Source organism: Zonotrichia albicollis, chromosome 6, assembly GCF_047830755.1.
Source record: "Zonotrichia albicollis isolate bZonAlb1 chromosome 6, bZonAlb1.hap1, whole genome shotgun sequence".
NCBI lineage: Eukaryota > Metazoa > Chordata > Aves > Passeriformes > Passerellidae > Zonotrichia > Zonotrichia albicollis.
This window is the reverse complement of record NC_133824.1, coordinates 4,730,473-4,757,899: the sequence shown is the minus strand read 5'-3', so window position 1 is coordinate 4,757,899 and position 27,427 is coordinate 4,730,473. Positions and strand designations below refer to the sequence as shown.

The following is a 27,427-nucleotide window of genomic DNA, read 5'->3' as shown; positions in this document are numbered from 1 at the left end:
AGTGATAAAATGAAGACTGGGAGTACATTTGTTGTACAGTTAAAATTGAAAGGAACCAGGGGATCTGAACCAGATTGCAGATAAATAAAAAATATTGCTCAGCTGCATTCCTCTTTGTTCCAGATGTGTGATTTGTTACTAGTTATAACAGAAGGCAAGCTGTGTTTTGTAAAGACTAAAACCAACACATTACAGAAGGCAGAAGCACCATCTATCAATTTTCTAAAAGGAAATTGCACCTGCCTGCGATCTTGTCCTCATTTGACTGAGCCCTCTGAGAAGCACAATGATTTAATGCAACAGCTCTTCACATTTGAAGGGTGTGGTTCAGCTCTGGCTTTGCAGAAATGAGTCTAAGAGTCTAAATTTAGCAGGTAGTAAAAGTTTATCCATGAAAAATAAATACAGAAAAACTGTTTTCACGTTAACTGTGTACATCAGTGTAATTCACAGATTGAGCCCTGCCACTTCCCTGGGACTGACCCACACCAACTGTATTTTCATTCCTGCAGCTCTCCCAGGCAAAGCGGGCAGCACAGACACTGCTTTGCACCAATGCCATCCTTCCCACACTTTCAAAGATGTTGACTCCTAAGTTCTTATTAAAAAGTATGGGAGTTTAGCCATGTAGCCATAGCCCTAACAACTGGCTGTGATCAATGTAAAAGTAAACAGTTATTCAAAGTTACTCTGTTAAAATGTCCCAGTTTGTCTTCAAGCAAAAATGTGAAGCTTTGTTTCTATTTGCTCTTTCCAAAAGACAAAGATAAAGGATGTAGTAAAAATAATCCTACTGCAAAAGGAAACAAGGTCTGCCATTCATAACATCTCAATTTCAGGAGAAGGGAGACAGGTGACAGGGAAAAACTCATTTCATTTGTTATTACTATGGACAGTGTTACAATTTTCATTCTCATCTACTCTCAGCTACTGACATTTTTTGATGATTTAACGCAGTCCTTACCAAAGCAAAATTTACATGGGGTTCAGGAACATACTTGTGAGAGCAAAATTAAGTAAAACAAAGAATAGCTGCGCATGGAGATGATGATGATCTGGCAGCTGGGTTAACTCAGAGCCATGTACTGCAATGAATGGGGCTATTTGTGCCCCGAGGAGCTATTAAAAAACCTGTGTTGGCACATTACCCTGCATCCCCACGCAAACTTCAAACGTACACATGCCGTCTCCAAAACACAGCAGGAGCTGCCCTCAACACCAATACAGCTCAGTTCCTATCCATCACAGCTGCCCTCCCGTCCTGTGCAGGGCTCACACCAGGACAGGACCTTCTATTTTGTGTCCCAGCATGTTGCCACTCTGCAGGGAGAAGTGCTGCACGCAAAACACTTGCAGGAACTCAGCAGGAGTCACTGCCTCATGCAGAGTCAAGAGACTGGCTAACAGTGGGGCTCACTGAGGAGCAGCTTCCCAAGCCCTTTGCAGCAACCCACCTGTCCCTTTCTGCAGATGCAGAGGAGCAGACTGGTTCACGAGGAAATTTGGAGACAGATTTTGAATTCCCATTATTCTTCAGACTGTGTCATTTTCCAAATGATTTTCTGTGGAAAGAAACACACTGCTGATCACTTATTAGGGCAAGCATTGTGCTGGAAGTCTTATGCAGAGCTACTTCTTGGGGAGGCAACAAAGAGGCCTGCCAGAGGAAAAGACATGGGATTGCTTTCAGCCTACACAAAGCAGATCCTTGAACAGGAACCAGAGAATGAGAGAGTAACTCCGAGGGAATGCAGAAGTCAACCTCAAGAGATCAGGTGACTGGTGGCATCATGTATTGGTATGAAGCAAAGTCAGCCAGCTCTCACCAAACAAAAATCTCAGCAGGAACACCCAGGCAGGAACCCCTACACTGAAGAACAAGACACCATATCCCAGTGAGATACCACATGGGCAGAAATTGCTGCATTATATAATGGTGAGCTTGGCTCCTACCTCTCTGCATGGTAGGGATTCTCAGCTCCCAAGGAGTTCACAACTTGGAGGAGCTGTGAGATGTTGCCGCTGGCCATGGGTGTGGCTTTAGCACTACCATAATTTCCTGGCTCTTCTGCCTCTGTTGTCCATGTCAAGCGTTTTGAAGTGGCACTGTTACTTATTTCTAAGCGCAGTTGCCACTGATGCTGAACAGTGATCCATTGTTCCTATTGTTGCTTCTTCACTCAGTGGTTCATAAAAACAATGCTTAAGATGCAGCTTCAGCACAGGGAGTCCTAAAACTGCCGAGTGTCAGAAGCTGGAAGAATCACTCTGTACTTGCCCTGCTTCTTGTGTTTCTCCCTGAGCACCTTCTGCTGGCTGCTATCAAGAAAAATGTGCTGAGACCTTTGGTACAAGCATGCACTGTTCCTCTTATACCCTCCCTCTGACATTTTCCCCATCAACACTAATAGCTAAGGTGCAGTTCTTTTGACTGACCACATTAATGCTCTTCTCCTGTTGTTTAAAAACTGCTTTCAAAGTCTAACACCTTGATTTTCCATGTCAGCATCCTTCCCAGATTGCACTGCATTGACTGAAGTAATCACACCATGGGAGTGAAGCAATCTTTGCTTCACAAAGAAAAGCCTGAAATAAATATTGGAACATATTGATATACACTGGTTTGGACATAACTACCTAAAAACATCAAACACATCCCCCCCTCCCAGTGAAAAAAAAAAAAAAAAAAAGAAAGAAAAAGAAGAAAATCCAACTTGCATTCAGTCACCAGGTTCTCATGAGGATTTACAAATTCAACCATAACAAGAGAGATTTTTGAGGAAGGGGAAAATTAGCAAAGACAAATTTTACCAGCATTTTCCAGCTTTTGATAAAATGTCAAATGAGTGTTTATTTAATTTTTTTCCATTTTGAAATCCTAATTTCACCAGCTGTTTTCTTTCTCCCCATGGGAAAATGAGATAAACATTTCAAAAACATAAACAAGTGGCACTGTTTTCTACCAACAGAATCCCCCATTTCATTAAGAAATTCTGAATCAGAGGGTTTCTATTTTTTAAAAATAAAAATTAAAAAATCAAAAACTTTATATTTAAGAAACAAGTAAACAAGAATTTTTCTTTGCTCATAAAAAGGAAGAGTATAATGTACTATATGTGGAATAGAAAAACTAATGATCAGAGCTGCACAGCAACTCTGAATTTTAAACATATGGCAGAAGAGTACATAGATTTCAAAGCAAAATAAAGCTTAAAATGACCTGAAAATTTTGAAGGTAGAGACTTAAGAGAAATCAATACCCACAGGACCCAAACAGGCACACCAGAAAATGTGAGGACTCTGGGGAAAATCTTCTATGGCTTCTGAAGGGAACTTTTCTTTAAGCTATTTAATAAAACAATTGTTCAATAGATGCTTGCCTTTCTCTTGAGTAAGAGTTATTCCCAAAGGAAACAAAGCTCAATATGATTGAAAATATTTGTAAACTTATATACTTTGAAAAACAGAGGAATGTATTTACTAAAGAATGGGTAGCTTATCTATAAGGAACAACTAATGAAATATGCTGTATCATTTGTTATCACAATAAATGGCAATACTTGAATATAAAGCATATTCAATGCTTTGACACAGCATTTTTAACAATATAACTATAAACTGCATATGCCACACCAAACTGACTGAAAAAGGAAGATACTGTGTTATTCCTGAACTCGAAAACAAAGCTAGTTTTTAAAAATACATTAAATTAATGACAAATCAAATCTTAAATCTTGAAAAAATAATTCATAAATATTTCACAACCATTTAAGGTTTTTTTAAACAATAAAATTTGTAAAAAAGATACTTGCAAACAAATATTACATTTGAGATTAAATTAACCAAAACTATCTCTGCCTATTTAAATGCTTGCAGAGGTTTGTTTCTGGATAGCAATTCAAATCATACGTCATACCACAGTTTTGGATAAACAATGATCAAAACAGACTAGAAGAGCAATCATGAAAGGACTAAACAGAGAGAAACAATAATGATGAAATGTTGATTTGCCCCTGTATGGCAGATTAAGGAACCTGTACAGAGCGGATGTCACATTTTTTTAGCAATGCATGTACCCAAATTTGCTTTTGGCAAACATTGCTTAACTGCTGCTGTTTTTCATGAAGCCAATGAAGACTGGGTTAGATAATGAGCTGGCATGCACTTTTGAAATGTTTACTGTGTTCCTTAAAGTAAGGGGAACATGCTGGTTCTTAAACTAATTTGTTTTTTGTTGTTGGCTTCCCCCATCTCTCCCCTAGTATTCTGTTCTCCCTGTCTTTGGAATAAACAGAAAATGACTGAATCTTTTTATACTTTTTTTTTCCCCTCTTACAATTATACAACCAAAAAGTCCGTAGTTTCCAAATGGCAAACAACTGAGCCATGTCAAGAGCCATGGTAATCTCATGTGTTCACTCCATTGTTAACAATGAAGGAAGGGGGATGGGGAGGACAAAATAAAATCTGTCTATTCTGGCCTAAATGCAGGACATGAACGAGGAGACATTCCACAAACAATGTAGTCTTTTTCTTCTGGCAGGGGGAGGTGATGGGGAAGATGATGGTAGCAGAACTTTTGTGGAAGGAGAAGCTGTACCCATCTTGACAGTCAATACAGCATTCAGAAAGCTTACATGGTGGGAAGAATTTCCCACCCTTTGTTAACTAGGAACTTGATTTGAAAATGCAGTTTTTTAATTAAAATTGGCACTTCCAAGCTTCATGCTGGCATCCACCATCTTGCTAAACACTGAGCTCATTTGTGGTTCCAGCAGTTTGCAAACGCAGTCTCGGAGGTGACAAACCATTTCCCATCCTGCCACCCTTACTCAATCCTTCATCCCCATCTTATCATGAGTACATGGGAAATTCACTCCACTAAGACAAAGCAAGGACTGTAGGATGTGGCCTCATTTGGCTAGAATCCACAGATCCTAGTCTTTATTACTTTTAAGGCCTTGTTAACGGAACAGAATTCTTCAGAAATGGTTGGAGAAAAACAGGGTCAGTTATTTTTGAGGCTTCTACATGCTTCATTTCACTCAGACATCCACAACCATCATAATGGATAGAGATTTGTTGCTTAGCTCGCATTTCATTCTCTTCCCACCTATGCTCCAGACAGCAGAATTCAAAGACAGAAATTCCAGACTATTACCACCAACAACAAAAATTTCTGGGTAGAAAAGATGCAGAATTTATCTATTTGTTTCACATGGATGGACAAAATGGCTTATTTATTTTATTGATTTAATGAATAGATTTGCATATGTAATGCATTCTGACTTGAGGTATCTCAAATGAAAATTCAGTTTACAGGACTACTGAAGAAACTAGCAAAGCATCTTCATAGTATCTTCATTAGGAGATCACATATCATTATTTAGGACCTTTTTCTAAATAGTCCTCTGGGGGAAAAATACTAATTTTTTTTTAAGTCTATTTTTTCTAGCTGTGCATATTCTGAGATGATGAAGAACAGTCTGGGAGGGTAATTTTTCTGCTTTTTAAATTTTATTTGGATTGATGTCTTTACAATGTCTAACATTGTTAGGTTCACTACAAAGGATTTCACTTCATCTTACAGTAAAAGAAAAATATTATGCAAATTGCATAAAGGACTTCACAAGACTATCCAGTTCATGTGAATACTAGCTAGCAAAGCAAGCTGTTGTTGGCTTTTGAAAAATCTGTCAACAATTAAGCTCATCAAAAGGAAATTCATAAGCCGATTTTGCAGAAATGTCTCACAAAGCCTGAGCCCTGTAAGGTACATTCATGTATTTAGTTCAGTTAAAGTTATATTCAAGAATTAAAGTAATTACCAAAGATCCATATATTTGTACTAAAAGCTTGCAGAATGTACAAATCCAAATATAGAAAGAACCTCAAGATTTGTAAATTACTGCAATTTGGAGTCATTTGCAGAATGATTTTCCAACAGGAATAAATCAGTGTTCCAAGCCTTCTCACATTATTCTGAGAAATATCATCTTTCAAAAAGTAGTACCAAAAAATGCAAGACATCTAACACCTACACTCAGTGTCCATCTACCAACATACATCTTATGTACCTCTGTACAACAAAACCCAGATCTTCATTACTGCATTTAGAACATTCTAAAGTTTTTATTTAAGCCAGAAGACAAGGCTTTAAGAGGGTTCCACAAAAAATGAGAGTTCCTCAATCCTGAAACCAAAGGAAGTAATCCAACAAAAGAATATGTCTGCACTGCAAACTGTCTCTCCATCTCCCAAAATCCTGTTACAGAGCACACAGAGCCTTGCAAAAAAATCGGGAGTTCTTTTGTCTTGTGACTTGTCCAAGCCATGCTTAGCAATCTAGAGAAGCCTCTTCAGGAAACCAGAGGCTTCATTATGGAAATTCTCTCTTCACTGCATGCTAATTTGATTATTTTTATTCAGAATTTTGCACGTATACACCACTTGACCAGATCTGACTCATCACACTTGCCCTGTGCTTAAGATTTTATCCTAGCTTCTTCCAGTAATGAATTTGAGTTGATTTTGTAAGATCCTGTTCATGACCTTAAAGCTAGTTCATAGGGTCAGACCTTTCATTTTTCTGTGTTCAGCTATTACTTTCTGCCACTGCTCTTCCATTATTCAACCTCCAGTCTTACAGGAATAGGACTTGGCTGATACTTATTTTTGCGAAATTCTTTGCCTTCCGATCTCAGGAATTTTGTAACTCTGTGCTTCAGAGTGTCTGATTAAATCTGCATTAGGATTCTGTCCTTAATCTAGAGTTCAGCAAATGCTTTAGCTTTGGTCTGAGGCAACTTGCAAGAACAAAAAAAAAAAAATTTATGTTTTATTTGTAGAAATCTATTGAGGGGCATCTGCTACACTATCTTTCCACATTTGTAGATGACACTTACTCATTGGCTACTGTTTGTTTCATTTTACATACGAGCACAGTGTAGATATTGCCAGAAAAAAATCAATGTTGAAGTGAATTCAAGGTTGCATGACTGTGCTAGAAGTTTCAAAACTCAGTAGTAATTATGCCATTTCTCCCCAGATAAGCAGCCCAACACTTAACTTTCTTTGACAGAGTCCAAATATTAAGATAGAAATCATACAGGTGTGAAACAAGCAATTTCCATCTCATCCTGTAAAAATACTACACATGAGCTGTACAGTTTTGATTAATCACAATACTGTTCATCGTTCCAAATCAGACTCAGTGATTTTTATAGACATCTGTTTTCTTTCACATTTACCACATACATGGATGTAGTGTCACTATTACAGAGATTTGACTCATCGAAAAACATCACAAGTCAACCACTAAATCAGTGAGGAATATGCAGCCCATCAGAAGCCATGAATAATATAAGATCCATATGGGCTTGGATAAAATTACCGAATTTGCGAGGCCATCAGGCTTTTTGCACCCTGCCTTGCTGGAGATGAGGTGGTGCTCAGCAAGCAAGCTTTCTGAGAAGCCAGCAGCCACAAAGCTCCTGGAAGCTGGTGGACATAACTATCTTCTACTCAGTCTAAGCGAGGGAGCAAGAAAATACTCCTTTTGTTTAGCAATGAATATAACAATAGAAGCTACAGGCTAAAGCACGAATCAGCATGACAAGGTTGGAGGAGGAACTGGGCAGTGCAGCCTGAGGGATCTCCTCCAGAGTCAAACGCAGAAGCAGGAGCTGGACTTTGCTTGTTATAACTACTTCTTGTCAGAAGAAAGTAACACGCAGGAGGATGAGAAGAAAGTCAGTCCAGGGAGGGGTTTGCAGAGGCTAGTCAGCACGGTTATAGAACCCTCAAAGAAAAGCAGAAAGCTTTTGGGGAAAAGTGATAGCTGCTGGAGGACTGATCATGGCTGGGACCAGGGACAGTACAGCCATTGTGCTGGTCACAACGGGGATGTGCTGTGTTAGAGCCAGCAGTACTACAGCACCACAGTGGAGCTGCTGCTCCTGCCTCCACAGTGCCAAACATTCTTTTCTGCCATGACAGAGGGTCTGGGCTGCAAAAGTGGGACACCAAAGAGCCAGGAAATTCACACCTGGCTGTTCCTGCCACACTTCTTCTCCCATGATACTGCCCTGTACTATACAAGAGGAAGGAGGCAGGCTCAGCTCAGCAATGTCAAGCAATAGGACAAGAGGCAATGAGCAGAAACTGAAGCACAAGGGGTTCCACTCAAACATAAGGCTGAACTTCTTTACTGAGTTGGACAGATTAATCAGAGAGGTTGTGGAGTCTCCTTCTCTCGAGATATTCAAAAGCTGTCTGGACACAAGTCCTGAATTATGTGCAGCAGGGCACCCTGCTCAAGTAGGTTGGACTAGATGACCTCCAGTGGTCTTTTCCTACCTTACTGATTCTGTGTGGTACTTCTTTGCCCAAAAATGTTCTTATAGCAGGAGGAGGAGTTGGCACCAAGCATGTGCTTCCATTGGAACTGCTCATCTGGGTTCAAATCTGAATTCAAAGTGGGAATTCCACCCTTGGAGCTCTCTCCTCTCAAGAGAGACAGCATGGTTATTACCAGCTCCAAGGCAACCAGCTGGCACACAGCAGCAGGGATACCTGTGTACATTCTCCTCTGGAGCATCATATTCCTCATGTCCCTCCGTGGATCTAGCTGATATTTTGCAATTTGTGCTTGAAGCAACTGAAAAATTCTGACTGACTTCACTAGGTTTAGATCAGATATTTAATAGAAATTCATGATGGAGAATGGCTGGCTAAATGCTGATTTAGCAAGTATTTTTATGAGGGAATGCACAATTTCTACTTGCTGCGTACCAAAATGCATACCTGAGAGGTATAAAAGAAACAAAAAAAGAAACTTCAGGCTCCAAACCCCTATTTTATCTCTGAAATCAGGTATTTTAACCAAAGGGACAGAAAACAAGCTTGAATTTCTTTTCTTTAGCTTTTCCTACTGACTTTTCTTGGAATTTTTCTGCTGTGCGTCCCAAGCTGAGGTTCATCTCTCTGCCCCCAGTCAGAGTATAGTGTTGGATGCCTAATTTTAAGTTATTATCTTTGTGATTCTTCACTGCCATAATTTTATTTCCAAATTAGTTATTTTAATGTGCTTATACTAGTACAACAGTATTCCATTTTTACAAGACACCTATTCGATATTTCAGCTGTGTGCAACTCTTGGCAGCCTACTGACATAGCAGAGAGGCCAGGTTTGCAGAAAACTGTCTCCTCCTGCAGACCTTCTAAGAAGTATCTGGTATTGAGCATATTAAAAAAAAAATTAACATCTTCTGAAAGATAAGCAGTTATGAAGGAAAGAAAAAACAGACTGGAGTTACTAAAGAACAGAGAGAAGGCAAGTAATTTGTGCTAAGGCAGTCAGGAAATCACAAGCCTAGAAAGACCATGCAGAAAAAACTGTCAGTGTTTTGCCAGTGCTACTGAACAATACCCTACTGCCTGGCTTTTTAAATAGTTTTTAACATTTAGCCCTTTTTAAATGTGTAATTGTGTTATGGATACTTATTTCCTCAGAACTAAGTATAATTATTCTTCTAAATATTTGGTCCATCTCTATTGTAAACTCTTCTTAAGACAGCTACAAAATATTGCTAATATTTTTGAGTTAATAGTGTATTTAGAAGGTCGTGTCAGGTTATTGCTGGGAGGATTAAAAGATTTTCTTTCCTCCAGAGCCCTTTGTTATAAGAAACCAAGGAAATTTAAAACAGGATTTATTCCTTAGAACCACGACAAACCAACAGAGTACCGTGGCAAGAGCATGAAGTAAGAGCACTGTGGGCCAGGAAATTTACAAAGAGAGCTTTCTTCAAACTCAAAAGTTGAGTTGAAATTTTAAAGCTCTTAATGGTTCTACATTAAGGGCAGCAAAAGACAACTGGTTTCACAGTCATTCCCACTTACAAATTCTCTTTCAAAAGACTCTGGTACAATAACTGGTAAGCTAGTGGCTGTCACTAACACAGGCAGACATTCCTGGCACATATAAGCTTCATTTGGTGCTTGTCAAGCCAAGCCCAGCTGGCTGCTCCCACTGCCACTGGCAGCAAGAAAGGATAGTGATGAGCATCACTTCAGTGGAGAAACAGGAAAGATAGGCAGGAAGGAAGAAAATAAAAAGGAGAACCCAGGAAAGTTTGGTCTCAGATGTCAAAACAAATCCACTGACAGATATAATGGATTTTCCCAACAGATGTTAGTTAGAAACAAACAAGTCTCTCAAGCCTTAGGATCATGCCTGTAGGAAGTTTTAAGTCAGGTCTGCATCTTTATAGGAGTGCTGTCATTATATTAGTCAACTGCTTGGATAGAGTAATGATGATATCAGGGAGAATGGTAGGTCAATTGAAGTGGATGTGCCCTCTGACTTAGTATCAGATTGGAATGCATCAGCCCTATGAAGTGATTGTGGATATCCCAAAACCCATTGCTCAGAAGGAATTTATTTGGAGCATGTCAAAACCCCCAAATCCTACCAAAACCAAGGCATTAGGTATTGTGGTGGCTTCCTCTTAATCTTTTAGAATGATCTCTCAAATAGAGACAGCTTAAACCTTGCTTTCTACATTACCTTACTCTGTTTACATTAGCTTTTACAGTACCTTATTCTGAAAAAAAATTCTGTGTAGATATTTTTTCTCTCTGTCATTAAAGTCACTTTAGCATGACAGTCACTTCCAATCATTGCATCAAACTGGTTTTTGGAGCAACTGAAAGTAAGAGCATTGGTCACATGCTCATGTTCTACTGGAACTGGGCCTATAAATATTCTGACCATTTCCAAATGAGTGTGTCATGCCATAATGGATATCCTGAAAAAGAACTGATGCAACAGCACCAACAGAAATATTTATATATCGTTTTTAAAGATTTCATCAACAGGTGGCTTTCATCTACTACGCAGTATTCCTAGCTTAGCTACTGCAACACTGTGAACAGATGTTTTTAGGCATCATCAATAGGATTACTCTAGAATTTGCTCATCATAAATCAGCACGCTGCAATGTCCTTTGTGGTGGGCAGTTAATATATCCTGCTTCCATCGGTTCATCTATATGATAGTTCACGGGAGGATGAATGAGCTCACTCCTATTTGAGATGACAGCTTGATGCAGCATTTCAAGGCTTAGCCTAACATGCCCTTACTTGAGGTCAGCCAGCAACCAGTCCCAGAAAACATGTTTGTTAGATGTAACTGAAAACAGTTTAGCACTCGCATTAAAGTAATAATTAAACATGAACAGTGTGCCTTGATGTTGTTTAAATGAATGACACATTCCATGCCCAGAGCAGTTTTCAACCCAGTTTTGTGACAGACAAAACACAATAACTGATCCAAGAAAGAATTAATGAAAAGAGTACCAAGAGGTTAAGCAGCTATCATTCTGACTGAACCATATATTATGGTGTCTCACATATAATGTACCTCAAAAAAGAAGGTGGAGCTCAGTCACATCCAGCATGCCTCCACTAAAACAGCTGGCACAAACAAGCAGATGGGCTTGTTAGCAGCTTCCTCTTGAGAGCTGTTATATAAGCATGGAGACTGTAACAAGAAAAAGAGAAATAAATGGAAAATAACTAGATAAAAATTTCTAGGAAAATATTATTTATATGCATCTACCTTTGTAATGCATTCTAACTTGGACAGAAAAAGGAAACATAAGTTTTTTCCTCAACTGTGTAAACTCTAATTTAAAATAGCTTTTCATAGAGATTTGTTTGCACAATTTGTACCAGCTAGACATTTCCCAGAAACCCAGAGCAATTGATAGTATTGACATCTGTACCTAGAAGTTTCTCTTCTCTCTCTAAACCACAATGCTGAGACCCCTAAGTCAAGTGACTCTAGATACACTGCAAAAATCCTCTAAGCAGTAGGTGAGCACTTAGAGAAATTAACTTTTATTTGGGCTGGAGGCAGCTGCAAAAATGGGGCAGGAATGAACAGGTTAGAATGCCTCTATTTGAGTCATTAGAAATGCTCTGTACTGTAAAAGAGTATCCATTTCTCTACTTAGAGTTATGAAAATACTCTAAAAACAGGTCCAGAAGCAGAGACATATTTAAGTAACTGAATCCCAGTCTCTGGTGTGTTCCTTTCCCAGTGACATTCCCAAGGTGCCCGTTTCCAGGTACACTCAAATGGGTTTTCCTCATCTTAACAATGCTCCCCAATTTAGCATCTGCAAATGAGGCTTCTCATTATACATGGAGTTCAGGCACTTTCATTCAGATGAACTATACTAGAATGGGTACCTTCAGCACTGTAACATTTACTTCTTGTGTCTCTAAGCTATATTCAAAGGGGTGCCTAGCCACAGAACTGCTTTCTGCCTGTCTGTGCCATGGGAGGGGACAGTGGCTCACATGAACAAGAAGAGATGGCTCAGCCTCAGGCAGTTGGTGAGGTTACTGTGCCCAAGTGTCCCCCTCACTCTCCCTGAGCTGATATTTGAGCTGTTCACAAACCAGCTGCTGAACCACTGGAGTTATTTAGCTCTTTAAGGGTGGGGTAAACAGCTAGAGGTGATAACCACATTAGCTGTCTCAAGCTGGCAGTAACACATAAGTCAATCAGAGGCCTCTAGGCACATTGAAATGGAATACACAGACACCAGCAAACTAAGCAAGAAGCTGCTTAAACCAGCCCTTAGGAAACACAAAGACAAGTGCAGTATAAGATTGCACACACACTCACACACACATACCACTCACAAATGGCCCAATCTCAGGCTTGGTTTTCTGCTCTTCCTCTGCTGAGAGACTTTTAACCTACATCTCCCAGCAGAAATTCAGTCACCAAAATGCCAGAGCAGGTTCCCACTGTCCTGCCCACCATCTGTACACACACACACACCCTTTAATTTTCTTCCTTTAAAAAAAAAAATACTGTTTCACTTTCTAGATGCCTATTAGTCTCAATAAATACATCTACCTCTCCTTCCTCTGTAGTAAATATTCTAAGAGAGATTTTGTAAAAATCATTATTTTTCTTATTCCTCCAGAAACTGCATAGGGAAAATTCAGCAGGAACATAAGTAGGAGGGCATCAAGTACAAAAAACCCCAGCCCTGGATAGTGTTACATCATTCTCCTGGTGAAATGTTTTAATTCACCAAAACAGGCAAAAAATCTCAACATCTACTGACTGAAAGGTAAGAACCCTAAAGAATGCTTGATTAAACACCACAAAATAGGCCTTTTTCTGATGAAATTATACATATTCTCTACACACTTTTTTTTCTGTAACCACAAGCAAGACAGAAAAGAAAGAGGATGAGAACACATTTCCCTCAGTTTTAAGATGTGGGCTGAACCCCACAGGGATTGATGTGGTCAGGACACAGGCAGGTGGCACAAACTCAGAAACAGACTGATAGGTTCTGTAGGTATTTCACTAGCAGAAACTAGCCCAGAAAGGATTGGCATAGAAAGAGAAAAGGTAGGTGGGAAGGCTGGATAATGCCAGTGACACTAGAGATATCCTAAGCACTAAAGAGACATTTAAATATAATTCCTCACATTAATAGATATAATTCCTCACATTAATCTAGCCCATTAGTTTTGGTGATTCAGCTGCCTGCACAAAGAATTGTGCTATTCTGCCAAAAAAGCTGCATATCTATGGAAACATATGGAGAATTTCAGCCATCACCTTATCTGCACTGATCATTTATTTTCTTGAGATAAAAGCAGCAGCTGTAATGGCAAGAAAGTAAAAATATTATGCTTGTTCATAGCTTCTTTTCATACAGTTTAGACAGCACTTCCCCTCTTCTTTATGCTCAGCACTGGCAGATAGTGTGACTTCCCTTCTAGAACCACACACACTGTGTGTACAGTTGTGTCCAACTCTAACCTACAGAACCATTCTAAGGAAAAACACATAAAAGAGAAGTGCACTTAAAATAGAGTCACAACCATGTGCTGTACTCAGCGTGCTTAAACAGGGCACGTAATACAGGTCAGTGTAATAACCACTCACTACTCAGGTTTCTAACATGAAGGAAGATACAGAATGGAACCATAATTCAGCCTGGAACTAACTCTGGAGTACCGCCAGATTCATGCAATCCATAAAAATTCCTGTGTCAAAATGATGTGTCCCATTGTCTTGATGCCTTGATCAAGGTTTCAAAGTTTCTCATTTTTTCTGACATCTCCCACACTAACAAACTTACGGTGAACATATGTTAAACTAACTGCGCCACCACTGAAGTTCTGCTCAAGAATCTACTCCTTTGAAATTTTTTAACCAGCAAATGTAGCAGTGAATGCTGTCCTTCTCTTCCGTACAAATTAAAGAGTGCCTTGAAAAGGTAGTGAAAATGCAAACATTATTGCAAAAATTCCCTTTGCCGGCAACACCTTACATTCTTTACTTATGAGCCACTGATGAACTGACTACATGAAAATAACAGTAACACTTAGCTCTCCTGTAAATAATCCTAAACACAGAGTTCTCGATGATCACAGAGGTCTTCAGAAAATAAATCACCATCCCCTTGTTACATACTTAATACTTCCTCATTTTCACTCAGGTTTCCCATTGGAACAGAAACAAGGAAATCAACTTTATCAAAAGAATTTTTTTTAAGTTTATTTTCCCACCTCTTTCAGTCATTTGCATGGGAGAATCAGAATGGCAATTTACCAGAGAATATGGAATATAGGTAGAATGCACAAGAACTCAGTATGTTCATACAGTCTCTCCTAATCTGCTGAAAAGCCCTTGAAAGAATAAGAAAAACCAATTCATACTGTAACACAGTAGACCTTCTTAAGATTGTTAAGTAATCTTAATCCTTGCCCCAGCCATCTGATGCAGATGCTCCCAAGCGGAGCAGCAGCAGTGCCCCTGACAGGGGAGGAGCCTTGCCGGGAGATGTGTGCAGTGCCACACCTGCCTGCCCCGCTGGTGCACCAGCCGGGGGGGTTGGATTCCACAAGACAGGAATGCGTGGTTAGAGACCTCCAGTTCTCAGAGACTGAATACATATGAGGGCTATGATTTCTAAAGCCAAATTCTTATTAAAAACAATAGAAATTTGGGTGTACAAATCCCTTAGTCTCTGTCCAGCCAAAGCAATTCCTCTCCCCCCAGCCTCTAGCTGCTACCCATTGGTTAGCACTGCTGGTACCATTTTTTAGAAGGATTTGTTGCACAAAGAGAGAGACTTATTAAAAACAGAAAAGAATGTGTTGTGCCTCTGTAGCCAGAATCATAGTTTAAAAATCTGTGTGCCGTATTTTCCTGAATGCTCAAAAGATACAAAAGAGTTATAAAGCCATAGGAACCACCTAAGCTCAAGTATATGGCTGGTTTTCATCTCCAGTGATTCAAAGGAGGTATGTTTACTACTGCACCTGGCACAGCACGCTTCCAGAAGAAACATTTTAAAAAGTCATGTTTTTGTTAGTATTTTTTTTTCTTTTTAAACACTCCATTATTTATTGGTTCAAATTGGTTGTGATTTGTTTCAGTATAACAGTATAAAACAAAAATATTTTCATCTTATTTTGTGATTATTCTCTTTTGCTATAAATAACCACTGAGTTATCAGGCTCTTTAGAGTGCTCTTTTGTCTTTCCACCTCACTCTATAGCTGGACTGACTAAAATACAAGAAGGATGGTTACTTTTTTTGAGCTAACAAGGTGTAATTGTTTTCTCTGTTCAAGGTGAAATTCACCCAGGAGAACCAGCAGCTTAGTGCATATTTGTGACCAGACCCTGAACTACTTGTACAACCATTTCTTCTATTACTTTCTATTTAAGTAATGTGAGTTCAGTTAGATATTTGTGATTTTGCCAGGAATGAAGGAGAGGAAATAAAGCAGCCCTTTAAAAACTCTCAAAGCCGCTGGAGGACAAGTCAGCTGATGAGTATGTTTATTGCTCTTAAATAATTTGGGAAGAAAAGAGGAACCATTTCAGTGTTGAGAAACCTGTTAGTGAATAGACCAGACACTAGGTAAATTGCTATGTTTTCTTTTTAATTTTTTTTTCTGCTTTGTAGATGACTATCGCAGCAAGATTATTTTTTTTCTGTTACAATTATTTCTGAGATGAACAGAGACGTCCATTGTCAAAGCAGTGTCCCAGGGTGTCAGCTGCCTGCCTGCCAGAAGCCCAAATCCGTGATATTGCAGACATCCTGCCAAGTTTCAGCCAGTGATCCAGGCATTGCCCAATGCTGTTCATGAGCACTAATAAAACTGTCAGGTGTGACTCAGACCAGACCAACCAGAAGTGACTACTGGCTCTAGGGAAGGGCTGGGGAAACAGGGACACAGGAAGTATTCTGGACAATCTTCCTAATGGAGATGAAAAATAAATCATCTCAGACCATCCTATTTTGTTCCATGTTTATGGCCCACAGGTTAAGGGAGAAAAAGAAAATAGGTTCTCAAGTTTAGAAAGATTGTAACACAAGCTGCACAACATGCCCTCAGCAATTTCATCGGGAAACCAGTAGAAGAAACTTCTTCAAAATACATTACCATATGATTCCTGGATGAAAACTACATTATTATCGCTTTGTTTTGAAAATATTGACTAAAGTACAGCAGAATGGTGGAATATAGACTTCGAATTTGCAGAGCATCTGGCTGTGAAAAGTAGAAAAACCTTCACAGGACAGGTTGAAAGGGTTGTCAATTAACCATTGCCTGTGAAACTGGTGGGATGAAATAAAAAATACAAGCTCTGCACTTCAGCAAGAAAATCAAATGAACAGCTACAAAGTAGAAAAAAGCAAGTTAGCTAGAGAGCTGTAGATGTTAAAAGTATAATTCTCTTGAGAATATGGCGTTCTATGAGAGGTAACTAAACCACACCTTCTGGCACTTGTGATACCTCAAGCCAAAAATAAAGCCCAGTTTTGAACTACATCTTTCCAGATTCATGCGGATTTAGTCCAGAAAAGAAAAAAAAAAGAAAAAAGGTTGGAATATACAATCTAGGAAGAAAAGCTGAAAGATTTGGGTTTGTTTAGTCTAGAAAAGAGACTGAGGGAAGACATAAGTCTTCAAATATGCAAGATGCTGTAATAAATATGACAGTGATCAACTGTTCTTCAGGTTCAGCAAGGTTAGAAGAAGAGTTCCGCTTGCCGTGTGGTAAAAGAAGATTTGTTGGCTATTAGGACAAACTAACTAACAAAAACAGCTCACCAAGGCTGGTCATGGAATCCTCATCACTGGAGTCCATTATGGAAAAGTTAGACACATCACTGTCAAAAATAGTCTTGGCTCAGCCACAAAACAGAGAGATGAACTGGTTGCCTGAGCTCCCTCCCATTCCTACACTTCTATGATTTACTAGGGAATATGCAGTTTCTTGCTCAAGTCACTGTTTTTAGGGGTTTAGTAAGTCACATTGACTAATATATTGCGTGCAAAAGCCTCTATCCCAATGCCAAGTATTTCAAACTCTATTTAAAACTTTACCACTGTAAAAACTGTTATGTTCTAGCAGGAAAATACAGGAAGTAATACTCTGCAATATTATCGTACCACGGGAGAACCCAAGTAATTTCAAAAGACCTTTCAAAATCTCATGTGTGACAACAAGGCAAGGTCAGAAAAGGCCAATGACATTTGTCTCAGAAGGTAAGAAAACCCCAACACAGTTGGGGTTGTCACAGTCTGACAAAAGCCAACACACAGCAGTGGCTGAAGGCTACATGGAAATTGATTCAACACACTGCTACAGCAGGAGCTCTCTGGTGTCCAGGACATCTTGAGAATAAATACTAACATCTAACTAGCTGACACATTTCAGAAGCTTTCATCCTAAAGGTACCTGGGAATAACCCTGGTGGATTTATTAAGCATGTCAGGCACTTAATAACGAATCCCTCAATATTTAGAGCATTGCATTAGAAAAGCTAATACTATTTTCTGCATCCAACTAGAATCAGCCCTTTGCAGAAAAGCACAGGAAGCACTCGCAGATTTTAAGACCCAGCAATGAGTCCATTACAGACCCACTGACAAAGGCATTGCTTCATACCATGTGTGACACATCTACTACAAAGAACCAAATTCCTGTCTCAGACCTTACACATCACTCAGTAAACCAAGAAAGAGAAAAGGAAGTCTTCTCCTTTGCCAAGAATGAGAAGAAATGTTAAAGACAGCCATACTACTGACTCTGGCAGAAAATACTCTTTGAAGAAGCGTGGTGACTCCACTCCACTCTAACAACTAATGGAAACATTAACAAAGGCCAGTGAAGGCACAATAGCATCCTGTTAAATTCTAGGTCAAAAATCAATTAAAGCTAAAATCTTCAATGAGATGATGTTATCAGCTCTGCAAAAGATCCACTGAAATATCCATGATGATCTGGTGAGGCATAATTCATAAAAGTACCTCAGAATCTTGCAAACTTCAGGAGTATCCAGGCAATTGGTGTATGCTGTCTTGGTCAGAAAGAGTGTCCTGAGTTATTTGCCTTCAAAAGCTTTTCACAAAAGTGTCTGAAGACAGCATGGAAGAAAGCAAGCTACCTGCAAGGATAATTCATAAAAACAATAGCCAAGGGCCTGAAGGAGCCCAGTTTTCTTGCTAAAATGTTTCAGGCAAGCTTCTGCAAAACATCTTTCAGTTTTAGAACATTTCTACCATACAGATTCTATTTTTCAGAGATCCCATTCCTGCATTCCTTGCAAACCCAAAAACACCCGCTGACATCATTGGGCAATGCATTGGCATCAGGAATACAGGACCAGGCCAACAGAGGTTGTGGCTAGCCAAAACTGTGCTGGAAACAGTTCATCCTGGTTTGGTCAAACCAACTTTTGAAATCACAGCTGGTTCAAAAATAGTAACCTTCCTGGGGTACTAGCAGACCCCGCTCCCTGCCATGCTCAACGCAGATGACAGCTCTTCTGACCTCCTCAACCCTCACAAGGGTTGAGAAAATCCCTTTTCCTACACTTAGGGAAGCAGCTATTCCTGCTTCCTGGCCCAGCCCCATTCCCTTACTCCCTGGCCCCACTCCCGGAACCAATTCATATGCAGTGGGCTACGCATCCTGCTGGTGAAGAAGGACTAGGAGGGACTGTCTCAAAAAGATTTAAAATCCTATTAATGAATACAATATGAACTTCAAAGTCCTACTGGGGAGCACTATTTGTGTAATGGCAAGAAAGAAAAACAAATGTATCTTGAATCCTGACACTATTAAAGGCAGTGGAGAGAAACACCCAGGGAACCAAGATTTCAATCAACAATTGATTTGAGACTTATTCTTGCAGTGGATGGAAAGAATCTGCCTGAGAGAAGCATAGAAAAGGAAACTCTGGATGGAAAGAAAACAGAGATCACAAAGGCAAAGTGCAAGGGTTGAAAAAAAGCCAGAGTGAATTACAACAAAAGCAGCTAAAACAAACTAACAAAACCATGTTAGTTAAAATGGAAAAAATAGCTTTGTTGGTATTAGCTTAATAGGCTTCCTGTAAAGAGTCAATGGGCCCTTAATTTTCTGTTATTAGTGCTGTGCTTAAAGAACCTTAATCATCTTTTTACAACCCAGACATAGGACCACCATATAACCCCAGGCATATAAAGAGCAGGGACACTGCAGATTCAGGGCTAACTCTGCTCTCAAACTGGCAAACTAGTTTTGGCCACTAGCTTGCAGGGGAGGGAGCAAATCCAACCCTTGGCATGAAAATGTCTTATTCAGGTAATCAGGGTCAGCTGTTCCCATGCAGCTGTCAAAATCTTTGGGAGGTTAACCACCTCTCTTGTCCTGAGCATGTTATGATCAACTACATTTCTGAAAAAAAAACAATTCTTAGACTTAACAGGTCTCATCCAGCTAATTACTGCTGAAGGTTGTTGATGTGTGACCTGTGATGAAACCTGAGGAAAACACAGAATCTCAAACACAAAACTCTGTTGAAAAAATCCCTTTAATGTAGGGGGATCACTCTAAAGCAAAAGTCCTTGTCCTTTTGTATATTAGAAAAGAGTTGGCAGACCAGTATTATATTGTAAACTTGGTTTCTCCCTACCCTGCAAAGCACTGCACCAGTCTTTCAACTATACCACACTCCTACCCAGTGAAGCAGGAAGATAGAAACATGATTATTATTTTCTTTACTTTTCAGGAAATGATAGTATACAGGGATAAAGGAGAAGAAGACAGACCTTTAAGAGGCTAAGACCTTTAAATAGATCAGTTACAGTTCTGAGTATTTTTTCTGCAAAACCACCACTGAAATACAAGGACCAATTCTTGGTAATACAAGTTGTTTACCCAGACAGCATATCAGTGGTACAAACTCTGTCAGCCTTCCTGCCAGTCTCCTCAGATTTTGGATGATGTTCAGAGATTGAACCCTCTGGATTACAAATATTCATAGGAAGAATCCCATTTTGCAGTTTTCCTCCTATTTGCCTTCTCTGCAATTAAATGTCTTCTGCTACTTTGTCTCGTCTCTACCTCCAGCAGAACATTTGTTTTCCTGCTTCAGTAGAATCAGCGTTCAGAGGTTCCAAGGAAAGTTAAGAGCTCTAAAACCTCTCCAAATTTCTCTATTGTACTGTTTGACAGACAAGGAAAACAACTTTTGACGCTATGGGTGTTTTTCATTATGATGGGGAGAAAAGACCTGAAACTATATTTCCCAACTGGCATGACAAATTGATTTTGATGGTGCAGAAGACTGTCATTAGCTGGCCATGACATTATTGTACTCATGTCATAATAATCATTATTACAAGTGGATCAAAAATAAATCACCTGAAAACTAACTAAATAAAAAACCTTCACACTTCAAAAGTCAAATCAAAATCAGCAGAAGTAATACCATATTCCAGCAGCCTTGCTTTCTATGAATACATTTTATGCTTAATATTCTATTTCCAGATTTTTTTTTTACTTAGTTGCTATATTCACTTGCAACTGAAGAATGGGAAATAATCCTTCAAGCCTTCTTAAAGTCTAAAACCAATTGTGCAGCTTTGCTTTTAACCTTATATTTGGCTTTGGAGGAAAAAAATCAAAATACCACAGTGTTTTCTTCAATCTTTTCATTAATTTCACAGAATTTCTAAAAAAAATGCAAGCCACATACCAAAACTTTAAATAACAAAGTTCCATCTTGGGATCTGGAAGAGTCTGCAGTTCATATTCACTGCAATTAGAATTCTTCATATTTTTTTAATTAAGCAATAGATATAAAATTTCACAACTTTCTTTGACAGCAGATGAAATTCACCTTGTGCATCCTTGACCAAATCTGAAGTAAATGGGTTGATACCAATGGAATGAAACTGATGTCAAAACACTTGGGGCAGTCCTACCTCTTTTGAAATTAGTTGCAAAACTCCCAGTGACTTCAGATCCATCCCATGCGCATAGCTCACAGGCACAGTGCTGCTCTTGGTTGGCCTACTAACCTTTGTGCCTTTGCACATGCTGCGCTTCCCCTTCCAGTCTCTGAGGAAAACCCTCTGTCTGTTGAAGGTTCCTGGCCTAAGGTATCTTTCTCTTTGTTTACTGTCTGGCTGCATAGATGTCTGGCACAGATTTCAAAGTACAGTAGCTCAAAAATATGCTCTGTGCATATGTGCATGAAGCCTGTAGTGGATTGCATCACACATCCAGCATCTGAAACTAAAAACCATTACCTGGTTCTCTCTGCTATTTGTGGTTTACGAAGCAGGTAATAAAATGCAGCTGTATCAGTAACACACCTCAGTAGTTTAACATCATTGATTAAAGTGGATTTATTACAGAATTACCTCAAGTAAATGAGTTCATTATATTTTTCTTTATGTGTGCAAGAAAAAAATCCGGAATACTCTGAGTTCAGCACTGTTCACCTAATCCAGTTTCAATCTGTGCCAACATTCACAGTACATACAAGAAATTCTATACTGTACAGTTACTGAATTACATTTCTTACAGTTTTGCAAAGCTTGGCACAGTCAAATGCTCCAAATATATTCAAAAGCACATTAAAAAAGTACCAACTTAGTATCAACAAAACAAGACCCTCAGATCAATAAGAAAACTGTTCTCTGAGCTTACAAGGAGGTTGCTTAATGTGGATTGCACTGAACTTGCTGAAGTCAAGAATTTAAGCAATATTTATTTTACATAACCTAGTGATACAGAATCAGAATTAAACTGCCCAAATGAATGAAGGCAGCAATGGGGAAACAGCAAGTAAGATTCTAGCCCACTCTTTATATATCCTTTTTAATATATAGCATAAATATATAATTTTATATCTATGTCCAGCTTCAGCAAAACATTGTAACCACTCCTGCCACTACTGTCCTGAATTCAGCTGGACTAGAGTTAATTTTCCTCCTGGTAGCTGGTGTAGTGATGTTTAGGTTCAGTATGAGAATTATGCTGATAACACAGATGGTTTGGCTGTTGCTGATCAGTGCCCATCTGAAGTCAAAGACTTTTCAGTTTCCCATGCTCTGCCAGTGAGGAGATGCACAAGAAGCTGGGAAGGGTATGTCCAGGACAGAGGAAGCAAACTGGTCAAAGGGATATTCCAAAGCATAGAAGGCTGTGCCCCAGTATATAAACCAGGAGAGCTGGCCAGGAAGGGCTGGGCACTGATCAGTGGGTGGTGAGCAACTGTACTGTGCATCACTTGTTTCTTTTGGATTTTGTTCCCCTCCTTCTCATTTTCATCATCATCATTATCATCATTTTTAAATTATTATTAAATTATTTTACTCCTTTTTTTCAGTTATTAAAGCATTCTTTCCAATTTCTCCATCCCACCAGAGTGAGGGAATAATTAACGAGGGGGAAGGTTATGAGGGGAAAGTCAGGTCCATGATACTTAGCTGGCAACTGGGATTAAACCACAAAACAACCCCAACAGCCATGACAACCACAAATTTATTTTTCATTAAATATGAAACAAACCCTTTTCATATTTAATTGTTGATTTTTTTTTTTTTTTTTTTTTTTTTTTACTGCAGTCTACCATTGCTTACCTACCAGACTTTCTAAAAAGGCTGATGCAGCTATGGCACAACAGCAATACTGGAGTCACAGCAAATCCTAAATTGTGATAGACTGTTGGTACAGGTGTCTCTTCTCAGACCTTGAACTTCTCACACATCGTGGATCTTGTCAATTTAGACAGAGGAAGAGGCAATTTCTGGCCTTTTTATTCCAGGAAAAACAGGACAAACAGAGAAAGTACATGGTCCCGGGAGGATTAATCAACTTCTCCTTTACTCTGGACAGTATGTGCCGGCCCAACAGGAAAAATCTGACCAACAAGACTGAAATCTGGCTTTTACCCACTCCTAGTGAAAGCAAAACTATTATGCAGTCTAAATAGATGAACAAATTTCTTTCAAGTCAATTAACATCCTTGAGTTTAAAGCATTACCACATCATAGGTTGTTATTACTGTTACTCAAAGAAAGGCAAAAATCTGGTAACTCTTACAGAATAGCTGGGCTTGGGAGAGACCTCTAGAGATCATCTAGTCCCTCCCTGCTGCTAAAGGACCTATGGCAGGTCCAGGCAAATTTTCCATACCTCCAGAGAAGGAGACTCCACAACTGCTCTGGGCGGCCTATTTCAGTGGTCTGTCACCAACACAAAGAAGCTTTCCTCATATTCAGATGGAACTCCCCTGGTTTCAGTTTTTGCCAATTGTCTCTCGTCCTGCCACTGGGCATCAGTGAAAAGTCTGGCCCCATCCTGTTGGCATCCACACTTAGATATTTGTAGGCACTCAGATCCGCTCATCTCTGTCAAGGCTGAACAGGCCCAGCTCCCTCAGCCTTTCCTCAGAGATGCTCCAGAGTACCCTTACCATCTTTCTTGCTCTCTGCTGGACCCATGCCAGTAGTTCCTTGAATTTCATGAACAGAGGAGCCCAGAACTGGGCCCAGCATTCCAGATGTGCCTCACCAGGACCGAGCAGAGGGGCAGGATCACCTCCCTTGGCCTGCTTGCAATGCTCTCCCTAATGCAACCCAGAATCCCATTGGCCTTCTTGGCCCCCAGAGCACTGCTGACTCATGGCCCTTGTTGTCCACCAGGACCCCCAGGTCCTTCTCAGAGCTGCTTCCCAGCAGGTCAGCCCCCAGCCTGTGCTGGTACAGTGGGTTAGTCCTCTCCAGTGGCAGACTCTGCACTTGCCTTTGCTGAATTTCATCAGATTCCTCTCCACACAACTCTCCAGCCTGCCCAGGTTCTGCTGGATGGCAGCACAGCTCTTTGGGGTACCAGGCACTCCCCTCAGTTTTGCAGTAGTGGCAAACTTGCTGAGTCTGTACTCTGTCCCTTCATCCAGGGCACTGATGAATAAAATGAACGAGACAGGACCCAGTGCCAGTCCCTGGGTAACACCACAGGCTACAGGCCTCCATCTGCACTCTGTGCTGCTGATCACAAAACTCTGAGCTCTGACATGGAGTCAGTTCCCAGTCTACCCAACTGCCCACTCATTCAACCCACTCTTCCCGATTTTGCCCATGAGGATGTCAGGCAAAACAGTGTTAAAAGCTTTGCTGAAGTCAAGGTACACAACATCCACCACTTTTGTCTCATCTACTCAGCCAGTTAGTCCATCCTAGAAGCCAATCAAATTGGTCAAGCATGATTTCCTCCGGTGAATCCATGCTGACTACAGCTGACAACTTTCTTCACTCCCACAAGCTTAGAGATGACATCTAGAATGAGTTATTCCATCCCCTCTCCAGAGATGGAGGTGAGGCTGACTGGCCTTTTTTAGTTTCCTGGATCCTCTTTCTTGCCGTTTTTGAAGACTGGAGTGACATTGGCTTTCTTCCAGTCCTCACATGTTTCTCCTGTGCTCCATGACCTTGGAGAGTGGCCTGATCTCAGTCACCTCTTCTATTCTCCATCACCATGGAGAGTGCCTTAGCAATAACATCTGGCAGCACATCTGGCATCCCTCAGCACTGATGGGTGCATCCCATTGGAGTCCCTGGATTTGCAGGTGTCACTTTGCCTAAATGATCTCTAACCTGATCCTGCTCAACCAAGGGAAAGCTTTCCTTGCTCCAGACTTTTTCTCTTGCCTCCATGGTCTGGGATTCCTGAGAGCTGGCCTCAGCAGCAAAGACTGAAGGAAACAAGACATTCAGTAACTCCACATACTCTGTATCCTTCATCACCACAGCACTCACCCCATTCAGCAGCAGGCCCACATTTTCCCTAGTGCTCCTTTTGCTGCTGATGTACTTGAAGAACTTCTTCTTTTTGTCCTTGACATCCCTTGCCAGATTTGATTCCAAATGGACCTTTCCATAATCCCTACTGCACATCCAAAGTTGGACAGAAACACAGCACATGTTTGTGAGTGGACAAGCATGGATTTCCACAGGTAAAAGGGTTAAGGATGCTAAGTTTCCCATATTTCTTGATCAGCTGATCCTAGAGAAGAGCTCTAAAGCCTGCAGTCCAATTCTGGCTTCAAAACATTGCCAGTTTGCCCTCGCTGCTTGGCAAGAAACAGCAAAATTGTGTTAACAGTTTCTTTCAAGAATACATGTTAGTAAGTGCCAAATGACAGTTGTAATGACCCTGATGCATTTCTCTCCTTAGGGCTTTTTTGTTTAGAAGCTGGTTGCCGCCCACGAAGAGAAAGATCATTCTTTTTCATGAACTCTCCCATCACCCTGAGCTTTCTCCACTGCCACCAGCACTATACCTAGTAAAGAGAGTAAAGTAAGAAACCACCTCCTATTTAACAAAGAGCTACTCCCACCTGGGATTATAAACACCAGAGTATGCATTAAAGGCCTGCTAAAATTCAAGGAGTCTTTCCATCAATTTTAACAGGCTCTTGGTCAGGTCTTGAGAGGCTATTTTTATGAAATCACTCATTTCTTCCCTTGTTTATGTAAAGAACCTTTTTTAAAATCCATATAGAAAGACTCTACTTGGACCTGTATCAGAGCAATGGTTTAATCATAAGTTAAATTAAGAAGTGTCACTGTCTGCAGCCAAAAGAAGGAAGCTAAGTCTGACACGGCACCTGTGCACTGCTTCTCTGGCTCAGCATTGACCTTGGTTGACAGGAACATGTGCCTGAAAAATGCACCCAAGGGGAAACTCATCACAACATGAACAATCACAGTAGAATGATAAACACCCACACTGCACAAGAAAGCTGCCAAACCCTCACAGCAGCCAGGACTCCAAGTGCATCTGGAAGGAGGTGTACCAAAAGAATATGTGTGTATGCACAAGTACATACACACGTTTGCACGCACTCTCTTGCCCCACTTTGTGCCTAGAGCACCATGTTTCATTATGTAATAAAATGCAGGCATAAAAATACCTTTCTGCTCCCTTATGACAGACACAACTAAAATTATTGGGTTCCCCACATGCAATCACAACAGAAGGTTATGATGTCTTGCAGTGATTTAATCATACTGATCCATTCACATACATTTTTCTCCTTAACAAGATAACTATTGTATTTAGCTTTGAGCAGCTTAGCTTTCCTTTTAATAATTTATGATTACATGCTCCCACAAGATCATCAAAGCTGTGAGAAAGCCATAAAAACACATTCAGTAAGAAATTAGTCTGTGTTTCCTCTTAACTAATGGAAGAAACAATGGTTTTAAATGTTGCATGGATGATTTTCTTGCACATGTGGTCTTACGCAAGATCCCTGCTGTAAAAGCCTAAGATTGGCAGGCACCAAGGATGAGCTGAAGAGCCAAAAGAGTCTTTATGGGTTCAAATCTGTTCACCCATACAGGTAATTACACAAGCAGAACTCAATGCATTCATGCAAAGATCACCTAAACCATGAAAGATCAGGTGCATTCAGTGTTCACATTGTCAGAATAAGCCTTTCTGAAAGTAAAATGCACAAATGGCCTGCTGTGCCAATGAAGACTGAAAACAATTCTCGCTTTCTTCTATCCTCTTTCATCTAAAATATTTGCTGTCTCCTGCCACATGCAGCTATCCACAGACCAAGAGTAATGAGGGCAATAAAAGAAGTTGAAGGTGCTTAGTTCTTCAGCATGAGAAGTATATTTGCAGCAACACAAGCGAGAAATCCCTTTTTTCTGACCTGTATGTCAATCACAGGAGATCTGTATCACTCTTGTAAGAAGGAGACTTGGAAAAGAGTTGCACCTCTGGTGAAATGTATGGATATTCAGGACTTAAGCATAGGTGTAATTGCAATCTGCTTGTAAGAATATCTGATAAACTTCAATTTGGAATGCCAAATCTGACACCTTTTAGGTAGCTTTCACATTGCAAATGCCAGCTCTGCTTAAGATGTGTGAAATTCTTGATGTGGCTAGAAAAAGCTGTAGATCAGCTCAGGCAGCAGCAGATCTTGCAGGGTGCTGAGCCACTAAAGTCCCTCCACAATCACTGGTGGAGTGCACTCTTCCTACTCCTGCCCACATGTGTG

General features: G+C 40.1%; 1 protein-coding gene across 1 annotated transcript in view; it reads right to left on the bottom strand.

The window, feature by feature from the left end:
• The window catches only part of LOC141729243 (uncharacterized), a 74,406-nt gene that overhangs the window by 30,747 nt on the left and 16,232 nt on the right, over window positions 1–27,427 (bottom strand). The gene's annotated exons all lie outside the window — the stretch shown is intronic.